The sequence below is a fragment of the Macaca nemestrina genome, chromosome 11 (genome assembly GCF_043159975.1).
Source record: "Macaca nemestrina isolate mMacNem1 chromosome 11, mMacNem.hap1, whole genome shotgun sequence".
Classification (NCBI taxonomy): Eukaryota; Metazoa; Chordata; class Mammalia; order Primates; family Cercopithecidae; genus Macaca; species Macaca nemestrina.
This window is the reverse complement of record NC_092135.1, coordinates 44,351,734-44,370,340: the sequence shown is the minus strand read 5'-3', so window position 1 is coordinate 44,370,340 and position 18,607 is coordinate 44,351,734. Positions and strand designations below refer to the sequence as shown.

Sequence of the window (18,607 nt, the reverse complement as noted above, 5' to 3'; positions counted from 1 at the left end):
CAATCAATTTAGAACATGGATCTGATCTAGAAATAAAAGTAAGCAATGGACATTTTTGTGGTAAATATAATCCCAGTGAATAAATGCAGGAGATGTGTATACTGGTTTTAAGATTTTGGTTCCTGGAATGCTTGAAAGCAAAGAGTTAGGCCGAAAAGAAGAATAGACCAGGCTTCACTAGAAATGAAAAATATCTTATTCAGTGGAAACATATTCAATACATTTTCTGTGTAAAGCACAAGAGGCAGAAATAGGTTATTGAAATACATATGAATATAAATTGTATATTAGTTAGAAAGCTACCAAAAATTGTTTATGTGATGAGTACTTTGTTACTCTTCGATTTTCTGTTCCCTGTTTTGTTATTTACTTCTTACAATTTCTCACTAAGGTGCTTTCTTGGGCACCCACAAGATGACATATGCCATTATCTGACTCTAAATTTTAAAATTGACTTAATCTTTTTTTCTCCTTTATTAAAAGAATCTAGAAGAGAACTTATGGTTTTTATCCTTTCTTCAAAGCCAATAATTAATTGCTCTTTTCCCCTGGAATTATAATGTAAGGAAGAAAGCAACACACCACAACAAATGTGCAGATTTCTACTATTAAAAATCCAAAAGGCACAGAGAATAATAAAAGGTTTATTTTCAAATCAGGTCCCTGATAAGACTGGCATGGGAAATAATTAAGAAAGCTTAATTACTATAACTTGTCCATTATAGAAAAATGCAACATCTCATATTTCCATTGTTATCAAACATCTTATATTTTCATTGTTATCCAAGAATGAGGATAAAAACTTTTGGGATAATTAGGCATCAAAAAGTTTTATGACTTATGACATGGTTTTCTTTAGCAGGTGTGACCTCAAATACTGTTTCTTCACTTTAAAACTAGAAGTACTTAATTTATTTGGTCAGTAAATATCTGAATGCATACTATGAGCCAGATGCTAGTTATACCTTTATGAACAAAGCAACATAGTTCCTCTCCTCATGAAAACATAGTCTAATGAGAGAGACGTATGCTAAAAATATAAACAAATAGACAACTAATAATTGCAATCCATGGAAAGTGTTATTATAAAAACCAATAGAATGTTTGATAATTAAGTGATTCAGGGAGGTCTCAACAATTACGTGATGCTAGATGAGACTTGAAAGATAAGAAGTTACCAGAGGTCAAATATTGAGGGAAAGAATATCCTAGCAGAGGAAACACCATATGTACAAAGGTCTAAGGTAGAAATAACTGGGTTTGTGTGTGAATCTGTGGTCCCCAGAAGCTAACTGTGAGATGAGAGCTCACGTGCAAGTGATTTATGAAGGAAATGCTCCTAGAAGATCTCAGTATAGGAATGCCAAGAGGGGAAAGGGATGAGAAAAAGCCAAGCAAGAGTGCAATTTCAGCCCTAGCTTCAGCCTCAGCCTCAGCCTGATCTAGCTGTGAAGCCATAGAGTATGAATTACAGCTCGGAGCAATTTCTGCATGAAGCTATGGAGCTGGCTTTCAACCTCGTTACACCGGCCAGTCACTGGTTAACAACCCGTCTAGGAGGATACTAACTCCAAGTCTTTGGATGTCCAGGAAAATAACTCCAGTAGGTGACCAAAAGTAATATTCCACAAAGAGCTGCATGTATGGGAGGTTAGAAGCACAAGCACACAGAAGCTAGAGGAGGGGTGCGGAGTATGGTAAAAGGGACTTTAAAAATCTCTGTGGAGCCCCAACAGTGTCTACTACAGCTTGTTAGAGAGAAACCAAAAGGACACTAGAGTGGCTCTGTCATAGTAAGAGAGACAGAGATGGGTCCAACCAGCGCATGTAGAGAGAAAGAAGACAGGTCTTGGAGGATTGAAAAGGCTATTGTATAGAGTTGACATTTTATTCTGCCAACAAATGGAAACCAATGCAGAAAAACGGCACAAACTGATTTGTATTCAGAAAAACATCTTTAATTATTACACAGACACTTGAGGAGTGTAATAAGGGAGCTAGGGTTATTTTATTTATTTTTGTAGTACTTTGTTAATTTTTTTAAAAAATGTATTATTTGTACACATTTATGGGATACATGTGGAATTTTGTTACATATATATAAAATGTGGTGATCAAGTCAGGATATTTAAATGAGTCCATTGCTTGAATACAATACATTTTTGTTAGCTGTAGTCACCCTGCTCTACTATCTAACACTGAAATTATTCATTCTATCTAACTATATGCTTGCACCCTTTAACCCACTTGTCTTCATCCTTCTCCTTTCTCCCTATTCATTCTTCCCAGTCTCTGTTATCTATCTTTCCACTCTCTACCTCCATGTGATCAAATTTTTTAGCTCTCAATAACATGTCCAATTTGTCTTTTTGTGCCTGGCTTATTTAACTTAAAATAATGTCCTCCAGTTCCATCCATGTTGCTGCAAATGACATGGTTTTATTCTCTTCTTATGGCTGAATAGTATCCCAATGTGTATATAGGCCACATTTTCTTTATCCACTCATCCACTGATGGACACTTAGGTTGATTCTGTATCTTTACTATTGTGAATAATGGGGCAATAAACATGTGAGCACAAGTATTTCCTTACCTGTGGATAAATTTAGAAATCATTATATCAAAGTGATACCTGTGCTCTCATGCGTTATTTTAGTAGATCTGGACATAAATGATGGCAACCTGGATTAGAGTGGTTGTAATTAAGAAAGATAGAAGTGAACACACTTAAGAAATATTTAGGAGTGGAAAAATATTGGACTTAATAATGGATAGGATATGGAGATCATATAGAAAATGAGTTCATGTGAGAGTTTTTAGAGACATAATAATAATGACACCTAACAATAAGAAAATACCCTCTGACAAGAGAAAAATAACTACCAAAATAAGCTAAGTTGACCTTAACCCTAACCCTGAGAAAGTCAAACCTTCTTCATTACTTCTATGGTTTTCAGGATAATAAAGAGCACAGATCAATTCTATCAATATACAAAGTCCTAGTCATCTGGTTATTTATATAAATGTGAATTTTAATATGTGTATTAATAATGAGCCATGTGTCAAAGTTTAGGAGTACAAAAGAGAACAGAGCATAACATGTTTCCTCAAACATGTACATAACAGACATGAATGTACCTAATTTTGTAAAATTTCAAGAAACTTAAGATTGATACAGTGTCTCTTAGAACACATGGCATCTTTTCTTTCTTCATAACTCAGGCAGAATTATACCAATAGTATACAATACATATTTTACAATCAGTTTCACAATTTGTGAATTAAAATACCATACACATAATTGTTGTGTTTTCTCTAAGAAAAGAGATATACTAGGGACTCTAAGAAAAGAGATATACTAGGGACTCAAAGATATGGGAGATAGAGTCCATGAAGTAAAATAATTCTTAGATATGAGAGGCAAAGGAGATGGGGGTTTGAAGAGTTCTCCTCATTTCCTGAATGGGATAGTTATTTTTATTGATTAAGCTTGAGAATTCACTGAATGAACTCCTAGAATGTTGGGAGAAAGAAAATGCCCTGTTTTTTTGGATATGTTGATTTTAAAAGGCAATATTTGTAAAGATAAAGTATAAACGCCCTATAGTTTGTTGAATACATAGGGCTAATTTCAGAAAAGAAAAGGCTGGAGAGAGAGATTATTACATCATCGGTGTAAATGATGTAAGTGAACTTATAAGCAAAGGTAAGATGGGCTACCAGGGGAAAGTAAGTAAGAGAAGAAAAGAGGGCTAAGAAAAGCATACCAATGTATAGAGTTCAGAATGAGGAGGCTATAACAATTGAGTAGACGACGGAAACAGGAAGAAAATCAGAGGCAATGTACTCATGGGGACTACATAAGGAATAGTATGTAGATGGAACAGGTAGTTATCAAGATTAAATATTGTGGACAGGTTAGCTAAGATTAAAAGCAAAACACACACACACATGTAAGTACACAGTTTGTAGCGATAGACTACTGGAAAATATGTTGAGAAAGTTTTGCAAAAAAACGTTTAGAGGAAAGTAGAATTTTGGTGTGTTTGAAAGTATTATAAATTTAGGTTTCTCTTTCATTTGTTTGCCTAAAATACAGAAAATAAAGCATGACCAGGATGAAACATGATATTAAAGGGAGCTATATTTTAATAGATATTTTTAACAAGATTCTTTATATATTGAATGGAAAGTATTACTAAAGAATACAATTAAGTATTTGAAGTGAAAGGGACTAGTTAATACATCAATTTCCTTGACAAAGTAGGGAGTATATTATCCAGAAAATAAGTGAAAAAATTACCCTGGGACAGAAAATGAAATGCCTGCCCACTGAAATGGGAGAAATGGAGAGAAAAATGGGATTTTATCTAGAAGCATGTATGGTTGGAGGGCAGCAAGTTAAAAGGTTTCTCACCTAATGACCTCTAAATTATCTCTTAAGAGGGAAGAGCCTGGGATGGTGGTGGTCCTAGAGAAGAGCTACAGCTCTGAACTTACACCAGTGGAGAATGGGTGAAGAAACTGACAAAAGAAAAATAAAATATTTGCAGGTACCTCTGCGGGTCAGCTCAGTCTGAGACTACACATTCGCAGTGAACCGATTTCTCCTGCTGGGAGTCCTCCCAATGATTCACGCTTCTCTTATGTGCGCAGGATGCTTCCCAATCATGTGCATGCCACCCTCCTTTCAGTTTTTTCTATTTGGAACTTCTTGTTCAATATCACCCCATTAGAAGCAGGTTTGATTTTCTAAGCCTCCCAAAATAAAAATAAACTGAATGAACAATCTATGTTAGGAGGTCAAGGAAAGAGGGATAGAAGGATTATTTGTTTTCTGAAGGATGGCTGAGGATAACAGATTACGTTTTTCTTTTTGTACCTACTTTTCAAATTTAACACAGAGTTTTGTAACTTACCGAAAAAAGTGACAAGCCGGTGGCATCCTGTTTGATATATGGTGACATGCCTCAAATGACAATAGTGAAGGGCCACCGGCTCTGCTTCTGTCCAGTGGCTGTAAAGCTGAATCCCAAGGAGCCTAATGTTACAGATTATCTTGCTTTGGTAATTCAATTAAATTGATAAAATCAGAATGTTTTCTACTTAGAATGATTTAGCATACTAGGAAATTAAAATAAACAGCAAGAAAAGTCTTTATAAAAACATTAACTATGGTTCTTAATGCGCATGGTGTGCTTTTCATTTTCTTGCACAGTACATTCTTTTCCTATTCCTTGACATGTCAGAGGAGGCCAGTAGTCAGCAATTACTTGTCTACTTTACAGCTGCCTAAGCTTAAAACACCTCCAAACTAGAACATTAAGGGAATAGATAGAGTGGTTTAGATGGTGATAACATTTTTTATTTTCAGGCAGTGTTAATACTTATTCTCTGGTGAGTTGGAGTTTCTGGTCTGTGTGTAGGAAATGGCAAATGCCGAGAAGCACAATCCTTCACACTTGGTACCTACCCTCCTTTAATTGTCTAACGACAGACACTATTCTGGAAATTGTTTACTTTTTTTTCAGATCATCAGAATTTACAAGTATACAGTGAGCAAGTTAGCCATATGCAGCTCTGAGGGAAGTGCTGGGCACCTACATGATGCCAGACATCAGAGGCAAGCTTTCATATGAAGGGCATGTGTGAGCTGGATATTTTGGAAGCATGATGCCAAGTATCTGGATATTTGCAAATCTCCCACTCATTCCCTGGCTTTTTAATGTTCATGGAAATACTGTGTTTTCTGTATATATAGTCACAAACAGTACTCTTGAAAGCAATGTCATGATTTTTATTTTTCATAAAATTTGAAACTATGCAGCATAGACAATGCCATTAGATTACTGCTTCTCAAACTTTAAACGTTCATTTGAAATCAACTGGAGAGTTTGCCAATAAGTGTTCTGATTCAGGGCATCCTGATTCTACATTTCTAACAGGATCCCTGGTGATGGTGGTGCCACTGGTCCCCAGATCACACTTTGGGTGGGAAGCCTCTAGACCTGTCCTGTCCAACACTTACGACATGTGGCTGTTTCAACTTAAATGGTTTAAATTAATAAAAGTGAAAATCCAGTTTCTCAGTTTTATTTGGCACATTTCAAATACTCAGTTGCCAAATATAGAATATTTCCATGCAGACATCATACTGGACAATGTTGCTCTGGATGAATTATCTCATTATTTTGTCCATTCACAAAAACTTATAAAAATTATTTACATTTTGCTTGTAACTATATCCTATTTAAAATCACAGAACAATTCCTACAAAGGTGGCATTCACGGTTGAGCACAACACCAGAGATCACAGTTTTGAGGTCTAGAACTTTATGTTGAAAATATTTTGAGCAGCTACAGACACTAAAATTTGCCTAAATTAAAATAGATATTTTGAAAATGACTACTTGTTGCATTAAATTCAACTAATGCATTAAATATAATTTATTTGTTCTTATAGTTCATGATAGTACAAACTCTGATTGCATATAGTCATTTATATTTTTTACTTTTTCATTGTTTTACATTTCTACTCCCTCTATTATTATTATTATTATTGCTATTAGTGTTTCTTTTAGGTATTGGTACATATGTATCTATCGGTATTACTCTTCTTAGACTTCCAAGCATCAATAGGGTCCAAAATAAATAAAGAAGTCATTAATGCTAATTCATGCAATGAGATACTTGATCGAAGTATCTAGATTTTAAGCATAATTCCAGGTTATGAGTCCTTTGTCTGACTTTGTCTATGACTTTGAGTAAATCACAAGGGCTTTTCAAAGCTCAGTTTCCTCATCTGTAAAGGATATCTGATTCATAAAGATCAATCAATTAATGTAAATATTTCTTAAATACCAAATAAGCACTGTGCAAATACATTATTAGCAGCAAATGATTTTTTATGATAATTTATAATGGCAATACCCAAATGTTTTAGTATTAGGTTAAAATCTAAAGGTAATTGGGAAGATAACTATTACTAAAATATTTCATACTATGTAGTCCTATCAACAACATAATCAACTCAAAAATGTAAGATTTAATTTATAGACCTCAACTTGGAGAGGTCTATAATTTCTATGATTTATATAAGATGTCTTTAATTTATGGTCTTAAATTTTGAGATTTTAATTACCAGTTACAAGCTTCTTTTTATGCTAGAACCGTTTATAGATAGTTATTAACATTAGGCAAATCCAGGCAGAAAAGTTTGATTTACATATACACATGTATTCTATTTAACAAGTATAAACAATTATCTCAGTTTGTAAATTCATGAGGGTTTGAGCAACTGATGAGGCCATTTTTTTCTGCTAGTTTTATTCAAACAAATTACGTTTCTCTCTTCTCTCTTCTTTGTTTCTCTCTTTTGTTACTCCCTGTCTTCACAGTTGTTTTGTAGTTTTAGTGCAGCTTCTCTCCAAGGTTAGCTTTCTTATTAAGTACTCAGTTGCTCTAAAATTTGTTTATAATTATATCCAACCTAAAATCACAGAAGAATCCCTGCAGAGGTGAATTTCAAGGTTTTGTAAAATATAGAAGATCACAGTTTTGAGGTCTAGCACAAATTAAATGGCAACATAGATTTACCTTTTATCTGATACACACTGATGTTCTCTGAAATAGAGTCCCTCATGAGCATAATTTTCAAAGTAAAGTAGGCCATGTAGGATAATTAGTTGCACAATTTACATTGTCCTGAAATTTTCTTTCAGTGCTAACTAGAGGTTTGTCGTGAACCATGAATAAATTTGACACATTGTTTATTCTTAAGATTCAAACCAGTTTCAGTCAAAATGTTGCAAGACTTCTGCTTAAGAATGTCATGACCTAGCTGGGCATAGTGGCACACCTGTAATCCCAGCTACTTGGAGGCTGAGGCAGGAGAATCACTTGAACACAGGAGGTGGAGGTTGCAGTGAGCTGAGATCGCACCACTGCACTCGGCCTGGGTGATAGAGTGACACTGTCCTAAAACAAACAAACAAACAAAAAGTCATGACATTTTCTCCTTTTTCTTCCAATTTTGATTTTGTGTGGTATTTAGTTGCACACTGATCTTTATATTAAACGCTTTACAAATCACAGCCACTGATTATCTAAAACAATTACAGGGATTTAAAATAGACTTGCTTATCCATTTCTCATGGCTGCTTGCAAAGCCCTTTTAGAGTCCTTCATTCTCCTTCTCTGACTGCCTGCAGCTTTGATCTGGTGAGTGTGAACATCATCGTATTTTATTCTCTTAATCAACACCTGGTGAAACCTGGAATGTCCAGCAAAATATGTTTTAAAACAACCCACAGAATGGGGTTGTAGAGATGTCTACAAAACCTGGAATTTCCACAAAGATATCTAATTTTTAAGATTCAAGCAGTCAGCATTGAAATTAAGCTTCCAGGAGGCAGATTGATCATTTGAATCCAATAGCTCAATAGCTCAAGTTAAAATTCAAGCTTGAGACTGGTGCCTGCATTGGTTCCCATGTAACTGAGTGTGGCCCCCAGTCCAGGAAACTGGTGATGTGTTAGAGTCAAGTAAGATTCATAGTGCTCCAAATAGAAGGATTAGCCTATAGATTGTTGAGTATAATTTAAGACCTACTGTAGGCCACAAGATAGAATCTCTGTATGCAGGAAGACCAGGTGGATTAGGAACCTGAAAGCAGGACCATGGAAGATGGGCTGCAGATGAACTCTGGTTCCCTGATGCTGACAATGTTTGGGACTGAAGTCTAGAAAGAGGAGTGAACTCGTCCTGCCTTTCACTCTCGGAGCTAACTTTATGTTCCAGAGTAGTTATCTCAGCAGATATCACCTTGTTTTGATCTTCATTCTGTTGATGCTGCTGTGGTTGGAGTAACTTGAAACCACATCTACACATTGAGCTTTGGAACTTGATTTTCAGTACTGCCTTTCACTGCATGATGATATCTATTAATGTATTCCAGCCTTGGCAAACAGTGTTTCCAGCATGCTTAGTTGCATGTGAGTTAACCTGGTGCTTTCCTGTGCTATTTCTCAAGAATGGAGAAGTAACAGTCAGATGCAGGGTTTTGATTAAGATGAGACATCATGCTAAGAGTTAAAGAAGCAAAGTCAGCTCAAATGGGGGAACTGAGGCATAAGATTTTGTTTTACAGGGGGTAGACATATTTAGGATCCCGGTAAGAGAATTTGAGTTGGCGGATGGCAAAACATCCGGGTTGGCAGGCAGGTAGGTACAGGGACAGACAGACAAATAAGTTCTGAAGGCTGGCAGGAAGCTTGTTAGAAATTCTGAATTTAAATTAGAATCACAGGAATCTCATAATGACACTTCCCTGAATTTCTAAGAAGAAAGGGTACACATTTGTAGTGCAAGTTTATTTTCTGATTAATTTTGAGGTATAGAGGAACTGCAAGAGATTTCCAGTTTTCAGAAATTTGGGTTTGTAGCAGCTGCAGCAGAGTTCCTTCCTTCCTCTGGCTGCTTTTACACTTTTAATAAATTGAGTTTCAGTAGTTGAAAAGGGTGAGTAAAAACGTAAGGTTAAAAAAATGCTAGTATTTTTTCATGTAATCTAATATTAAAATTCTATAAATTCTCAAGAAAAATTATAGCAACTGTAGAAATTTAGGCAGCCACCTATTAGTGAAAAATGAAGAACTGAATACAATGTAATGTGCTTAATAATTTACACATTTTGAATTAGGGTCTGGCAGAAAACCTAATGGAATTATATAAATGATGGCTTCATTTGTTTTAAATAAAAGTATTTTTAGATTTATGTTTTGACATTTTATTGACATTACATTTTCATCCCAGTTGTTGACATTAGAAAGCTTTCCTAATCCCTCCAAAAAAAGGTTAAGAGTAGAGAATTTGTCATTAAGCATATATTTTGGAAACCATAATAAACCCTTTAAAATTTATACAATTATTCCCTTTTAAAAAACACATTTTGAATGACATTCATGCTCTCTACTTAAGGAATGGCTTTGAAAAGCAGAAAATAGAATTATTTAGATACGAATGCACTTCTCCATGCTTCTCACTTATAGTTGTAATTTAGGATTAAGGTGACCATGAAACTCATTGTTCAAACTTGAACACTTTTGAGAGTGATATAGGATGCGTTGCTGGGACAAATGGCATAAATTGGGCAACCAGAACATATGGGCACCCTCTCCAGAAGATTATTTTTGAATACATATCAACAGACTGTGAATACATTCGTATTTTACCTTCTCTGCTGCTCACTCCAGGAGTAAGGAACAAACAGAAAAACTTGCAGAAACACAAAAAGCATTAAAAAAGGAAGTAGGCTGATTTCTAAAGGATTGGTTGGCAGCTAAAATTATGCTTTTTGACTCACAGATCTTTGTAACAAAGATCTGGGGCAGGTAGTCTTTCTCTTTATTAGAATGACAAAGGGTTCCCATTAAAAATTCATATTGATGCCTTGCTTTAGACCTAGCATATCAGAATGACTGAGATTTGGGGCCCAAGATTCTGCATTTTTATATACTCCCCACGTGGTTCTCAGGCACAATTTTTTTTTTTTTTTTTGAGATGGAGTCTTGCTCTGTTGCCCAGGCTGGATGGAGTGCAGTGGCAAGATCTCAGCTCAATGCAACCTCTGCCTCCCTGGTTCACGACATTCTCCTGCCTCAGCCTCCTGAGTAGCTGGGAATACAGGTGTGTGCCACCACGCCCGGCTAATGTTTGTATTTTTAGTAGAGACAGGGTCTCACCATCTTGGCCAGGCTGGCCTCGAACTCCTGACCTCATGATCCACCCGCCTCGGCCTCCCAGAGTGCTGGGATTACAGGTACATTATTTATTTATTTATTTGAAACAAGGTCTCCTGTCACCCTGGCTGGAGTAGAGTACAGTGATCATGGTTCACTGCAGCATCAAACTCCTAGTCTCAAAGCATCCTCCTGCCTCACCTTCCTGAGTATCTAGTACTATAGTCATGCACCGTCATGCCCACTTTATTTTTTCATATTTATTTTTGTTGAGACAGGGTCTTGCTATGTTCACAAGGCTGATCTTGAACCCCTGACATCAAAAGATCCTTCCACCTTGGCCTCCCCAGAATGTTGAGACTATAGGCGTGAGCCACCAAACCTGGCCACCATATGCATTTAAATGTTGGCTTAAGTAGAGGAGAGGATTTGTTCTATCTAGAATGTCTCTAAAATCAGAATCTTACTCTTTTCATCACATGGTCAATCATGTTAAAAATTGTACTGCTTTTACTAAACTACCTAGATGTGAACAATGAAAATAAAATGATTCAATGCAAAAATTTTAGACATATTAAATTTTTATTTCTGGATGATGGCATTAGTAAGCCTGTTCATTTTCTTACTCCCACCAAATGGAAGAGGTAAATTAAATGAGGGCTTGCTTTGAGGAAGGACAGGCTTTATCCTGGGACTCTTGCTGTCTCTTCACCTGCATCTGGTCCTTGAGCAAGGCTGACTCATTCCGAGTCTACCTGCCTGTGCTCTCTGTAGAAAAGCGTAACATCTACTGGGATTCAAGGCAAATTGCCAAGGATTTCCCTTAATTTTTTTTTTCCCAATCTGGTTTCAAGATGGATGTTATTTTATGAAACAACAGTGAATGCCAAATACTGATGCCAAAGCATTTGGGGAATGCCCAGGGTTGCAAGCATTCATCTGGAGGTGGTTTAGAAGACAAGCAGGTTACTAACAGGGATGCAAGGATTACACTTAACCCTGAATGCTTCCACAGTTGCCAACTAAATAAATAGCTGTGCTAACCCTTCACAACGTTCTTATAGTTTCCCAAAAAAAACTTGTATGAAGAGTGAGATTGTTAGTACCCCAGAGCATACCTGGGCAAAATAGAGAGCCATGAAACCCCATCTTCTTTTCTGTAGCCTCCCAGTCCCAGGCATGTAGTCTCTCTAGCTGTCCTTTATGACACTCAGCTCTCTCCTTCTTGTTGCTGTGGGACACACATTATGCTCTATGCTGATAGAAAAGCAAGGAATCATATGTTGTATCTGCTCTGATGAAGGATTTTATAATTTGCTTTATGTTCTAACCTTAAATACACAGAAGCATATGCGGTCATACACATGCAGATAGCCCTACCTAGCACTAAGATCAAGAAAATCAGTATCAAGAAAATTTTCTAGATGGGAATTCACTTTGGGTTTCTAGGGCTGGTAAGATTTAGACAGGTAAAGTGGAATTTAGTTAGGGTGTATTTTTCTTTTTAAAAGGATTATGTCCTCAAAGAAAAAGGTTTGAACTTAGTAGACTATCAAGAATTTACCACTAAGAGATAATTTGAGAGATTACTCAGCCTTTCCTCTCCCAGTAGTCTCCCTAGGTGTGTATTTTCTTGGATATAGAGTTGGCGCTACTTGGTCTTTGAGATCCAGAGCCTCTTATGGTGTGTACTCCTTTCCGTGTTTCTGCTGTGCATTGTGTGGTATCTTCCATGTAGTTCAAAAATGTTTATAATCAGAATAAATCTACAGTGGTGTACTATGAAACTATTTCTTAAATATTAAGGTGCAAATGGGCCTCCTGGGGAGCCTATAAAAATGTAGATTCTTATATAGCAGGTATGGGGTGGGGCTTCAGGTCTGCCTGTGTAACAAGCTACCAGGTGAAGTAGATGCTGCTAGGCCAGGAACCACACATAGTTCAAAACACCAACTCTTCATAGTGTCATCCTATATTTTTATTTCATTTTTCACTTACATAGTTCCCTATTCCCCAATTAGCATCTGTATTAGTTCGTTCTTACACTGCTATAAAGAGTTACCTAAAACTGGGCAAATTTATAAAGAAAAGAGGTTTAATTGGTTCATAATTTTACAGGCTTAATAGGAAGCATGACTGGGACACCTCAGGAAATTTGCAATCGTGGTGGAAGGCGAAGGGGAAGCAAGCGAGTCTTTACCATGGTGAGAGAGGAGAGAGCCAAGGAGAAAAAACTACAAACTTATCAAACAACCAGATCTTGTGAGAATTCCATCACAAGAACTGCAAGGGGAAAGTCTGCCCCATGACTCAATCACCTCCCACCAGGACCCTCTTCCGACATGTGGGGATTACAGTTCAAGATGAGATTTGGTTCGGGACACAGAGTCAAACCATATCATTCTGCCTCTGGCCCCTCCCAAATCTTATTTCTTTTTAACATTTCAAAACCAACCATGCCTTCCCAACAGTCCTCCAAAGTCTTAACTCATTCCAGCATTAACTCAAAAGTCCAAGTCCAAAGTCTGATCTGAGACAAGACAAGTCCCTTCTGCCTATGAGCCTGTAATATCAAAAGCCAGCTAGTTACTTCCAGGATGCAATGGGGCTATAAGCATTGAGTAAATGTTCCCACTCCACAAGGGAGAAATTGGCCAAAACCAAGGGGCTACAGGCCCCATGCAAGTCTGAAACCCGGCAGAGAAGTCATTAAATCTTAAAGCTCCAAAATAATATCCTTTGACTCCCTGTCTCACATCCAGGGTGTGCTGATGCAAGGGGTGGGCTCCCATGGCCTCGGGCAGCATCTAAGTTCTTTTATGAAAGAGCCCATTGATTATATTTGTCTCCTCTTCTCCAAAAAAAACTAAAAATAACTTAATTTGGTGTTGAGCACATATAAAAATACCTCACCAGTATGAGATACCACCTATCTAAAAAGCAACATAATATTTTCAAATTTAATAATAATAATTTCCGAAGAGTAACTATGAGAACAAGTTGCACAGATAAACCAATTAGCAGACCTGAGTGCTTCTTTAAATTTAAATAGATTTTAAAATTATAGTTTTATTTCATGTATTTCCAAATAATAAGCTCTCTATTTTTTATCAAGATACGACAAATTAGTAATGCATCATATACATGCACAGACACACCCACACACCCAAAATGATTGGCTTAAGGCAATTTCACTATCTTTATACTTTTTACAGAAAAGACCCTAGAATTCTTACTCAGGTCTATATAGTTAGTTTTTACTTAATTCTAATGAGATTGATTTCTACTTTCCAAGGTCACATTAATTTATAATGATAATCCCAAATAGAGGAAATGCTTTTATCAGCTACAGAAATGGCATTAGAAACTAAAATCTTTTGATATAACAGAAAGAAAGAGGTGGAAAAATAAGGTAAGAAAAGCAGGCCAATGATTTAAAGCTTTAAACAGTGTTATTTTCTAGAGAGGTAAATGGCCCTTCATAGTTCCACAGGCCCTAAGGTTTTATTTTTAATATAGCTCACTGAAATAATTGATATTATTAATTATGAACCTAGTTTTCAAAAAAAGATTGAAATATATTTAATATTTTTCAGAGAAAATAGATTTGTGTTGAAAAAAATCTTAGTATTTAACTAGTTTGACTTGCCAGTAAAAATATCAGTGAGTTTTATATTATAGTATAATTTTAATTTTAAATGCTTAATTTTTGTTTTTAATACTTATATACATTTCATTATCCAGAATTTTTCATTATGAAAGACAGTGCAGGCTTTGTTAAAATAGTATTTGCATAAGGAATTAAAGCTATTTCTAATTTCTTTTTACTTTGGGCTGGCCCTGCTTAAGAGCAAATATCTTTGATCTGTTAGAAAGGATTTGTTAATAATCTAATCAAAGTACTATATACTTTATAGAATTTAATTTGATACCATGTGTATACCAAAATGGTATATATACTATGTATCATATAATCAAGAAATGTTTCAATAAACATGAAATTAAGCCTTAACAAAATAGACAATATAGGTGAAGTGGCTTCAATATCCTATTATTTCATATTCATCCCCATAATAATATCAAATTAAAGCACAATTACTCTAACTTTGCATTAGGTAAACACATTTTCTCATAGACCTTACTTTAGTCTATGACCTGTTCTTAATTTGAAACTTAATTTACCCCAAATACATAATTTCTGTATGCCATTTAAGGATCTATTTCATAAAGCAGGTTACATCTATATTTCAAAGAAAATTAAGTACTGTAATACTTTAAGTGCAAGGGTAACTAAACAGATACTTAAACATAACTTAGGGTTATAACAGAGCTTGGAAACAATATTATGACTTTTGTAAAACAGTGATTTTTACAGAAAATCTTGACAGCACAAGGTGAAGAGTCCAACTTTCTTTTAATACATTTTCCATTTTATCAACCCATTTCTCCTCCATTTGTACTTTGGTTCTTCTCAGTGCGCTGTGCATTCCAAGTCCCAGCCTGCTCTCTGTGGGTGTGCAACACACATCTGATGATGATGACACTTACAGTGATTGCCTCGTGGGGGAAAAGTGTTAATTTCTTCTGACATCCCCAGATTTGAATCTAATGAAATGAAAATGTAAACTACAGTGGGTTAAGCTCTCTGGTGCTTTTCCTTCTTAGAACGAGGGTAGTTTCCTTTTGCATGATTGAAATCACGCCTATATCATCCTCTTAACGTCCATAGTACAGTGCTTAATGGCTTCATCAGGATATATCACTTTCTTTAGCACTGAGCTGCCAGTGGAACACAAATCATTTAGAGAGAGAAATTGTTCGGGAAGAATAGGGTGCAGGGGCTGAAGAATCAGAGTTAAAAGTAGGGAACATAAAGAAAAAACCTAAAATGTTTGGAAAATAAAAGAGCAAGAAAAATTCACTGAAAGCTTATTAAATGTTTTAGGTCAAAGGTGGGAAATACAAAAATATTTTAGTATGATATTGACAGCAATTTATAAGTACCACCTATTACTAACAAGAAAATCTCTATATTTTACGTACTTATCTCAATTATTGTCTGTTACCACTGCTGAAATATAAGCTCTGTGTGGCTAGAGATTTTGTTTGTACACTTTGTACCACTAGGAATCAGAACAGTGCCTAAATCAGAGCAAACATCATTTGTTGAAAAAAGAATAAAGAAAATTCTGAAATCTATATAAAAAATTATGAAATATTGCAATATTAACCCATAAAATAAAAATTCATATCCAAAAAGAATATTTTAAATGTTCTCTCTCTCCCAGAGCTGCAGATAACTTGCAATAGATAATTTTCCATTTTTTTCTGAATACTTTCAATGTTCCTCTGTCCTTGATAATACACAAATTATCCTCCCTGTTTGTCATGTCCTCATAGCGTCTGCCCAAATTTGAGATAAAATCAAGGTCATAAATAAAAACCATGTTAGCATTTTTGAAATAATAAAAATTTCCAGGACATGTTCTAATGCATTTATGGGCGTCGGCAGGCCACTCATCTTCTCATAAACAAACTAGATTAATATAGATTCTAATTGAAGGTTTTGGACAGCCACTTGGCACAAGAGGGGATACAAATTTGAAGATGTAATATCACAGAGAAAAATTTTGCATAAAAAAATAGTAGAGATGCAAATTTAACTGATGACCAAATCAGTTCTACCTACCTTGCTCACCCAATTTCTTAGTTCTGAAATCATTGAGCATCTGCTACGGATAGTGGTCTCTTAGAACAGAGCGTTGCAACACTATTCATCCTGTTTCGAGAGTGGTGCTTTTTGAGGCTCCTTTTGGAAAGCCAGCAGATGGGGAGAAGCTGGGCTGCAGAAAGGGGGATTAAGCATTTGGAGCTCTGTAGCAGCTTGGGATTTTTCTGTTTTACTTAATATAAGATTCCAAAGTTAGGCTTTGCTTGAATACAGTGTTTGATTTGAAAAACAAAGGTATATAAAAATCCACAAGGAAAATGTTTTTCTGTCACATTTTGAGGGATTTCTTCAAAGGAAAATTGCTTAAAATATATTGGTTATTTTGGAAATATATTGTAAAATGCAGTTCTGAGAAACATGCCAGATTGTTTGGGGATGATAAATTGTTTATTGATAATACAAACTGCTAACTTATTTTTAGTTTTAAAACACATATTAAAAAATAAGTGGAAATTGGTACCTGGTACATAAAATTCTGTAGCCCATAAGAAGAAATTAACCTTCTTAATATTATATCATTTTATTTAAAGTCAAGAAACATTTATTTAGTATCTCTGCATGTCAGGCCGAGAAGATGCCACAAAACTCATTTATGAACATCATTTACTGAGGGCTTCTTATTTTTCCAAAGTATAGTTTACAGAGGTGACTTAACATGAATAAAATCCAAGGCTTTATCTTTAAGGAGCTACCCAAGTCGTGAGAAAATATAGGAATATATCATTTATATAAACCCATAAACAAATAAATATGTACAATAGGCAAAGGGCAATAATCTACATGTTTCAAAACTGCTATTGGAGAATAAAGGAGAACAAAACTAACTTTGCATGTAAGATGCCATCAAGGCTTCTCACAACAGAAAATCATCTTTATTTCAGCTAATCTTGGAAGGATGCGAAGGGCTTATCACTTTCAAAGAAAAGGAAATGATTCGTTTAGTAAAACAGAAGAGCAAACGTGGCATCTGCGTGAAGAGCATCCTCAAAGTGAAGATGGGTGATGAGCCACACTGGGGTCATTTATATCTCAGTTTCATTCTGTAGATTATGGAGAGAGATTGTTAAAATAATAAAAATATGGCTTTTATAATAAAATGGCTCAGTGGGATTGTAGAATGGATGAGGGAGGGCCTAAACTGTGGCACTGGAAATAGTGATGTGGATGAGAGACAGGAACGAAAAACCTCCCAGAGATGGGATTGAGGCAAACTGATAATGTTGTGAAGGCAACACAAAAAAGAGAGTGTTTCTGAATTGTTTTGCTGACAGAGAAAATGGTGCTACTGACAACAGATATATAGACTAGTGAGAGAAGAGTGAGTTTGGGGAGTGATAATGTGATCACTATTATGTGTCAGAATATGATCATTTTGAGGTGGCTTCTGACATTCAGAAATATTAGCTAAAAGTAAGGAGAAACAAAGTCAGAAGAGACATAATGTCGAGAGAAATGAGACAAAACTTTGACCTTTACTAATAATGGAAATTATGGAAATAAATGAGATTTCCTGAAAGAAAATACAGATGGACAAAAGAATAAGATTAAGTCAAAATTCTGTGAAGTATTAACATTAAAGAACTGGAGATTCTAGGAAAGGATTCAGAGAAGTAAACAAAAATTAAAACTTCTTTTATTTGTATATCATTACATATAACAGAAGCAACGATGAAAAACCTTTTGACAACCTAAACAGACTTCTCTATTTGAGTCATGTGTCAGTTCTGAAACAATTAAAAATATAGTATTCATTTTTCAGTAGTGTTTCTTTCACTTATCTGTCTTTAGCTTTAGATCCATCTAGATACTTATCTAGATATATTATCAGAACAAATATGAGATTTTATTAGAAACACATTGGAAAGAAACAGAGTAATAGGGCTTATAAATCTTCCTAAGACTTAATCATGTATTTGAACAAAATGATAATAGTAATATTACCTAATGGTGTTTAATACGTAATTTATGATGCTTTTGCTTTTACTATAAATGATTAATAGGTGACAGTGAAATTCGCCTTATATCTTCTAAAGGTATGGCTTACACGCAGTCTTACTTTATATTTCAGTTCTTCTCATAAAGTTCTGATGAGTTTGACTTGCTAACACTCTTATCATAGTTCTTCTCATAGCATTAG

General features: G+C 35.4%; 1 long non-coding RNA gene across 1 annotated transcript; it reads right to left on the bottom strand.

Moving 5' to 3' along the window:
- Positions 1-3,213: 3,213 nt before the first annotated feature.
- LOC105492715 (uncharacterized) lies at positions 3,214-16,575 on the bottom strand. The gene is made up of 3 exons (XR_011609748.1): positions 16,429-16,575; positions 11,858-11,996; positions 3,214-7,977 (listed from the first exon to the last, which is right to left on the bottom strand). It is a non-coding gene; the product is annotated as an uncharacterized lncRNA (long non-coding RNA).
- Positions 16,576-18,607: the final 2,032 nt, after the last annotated feature.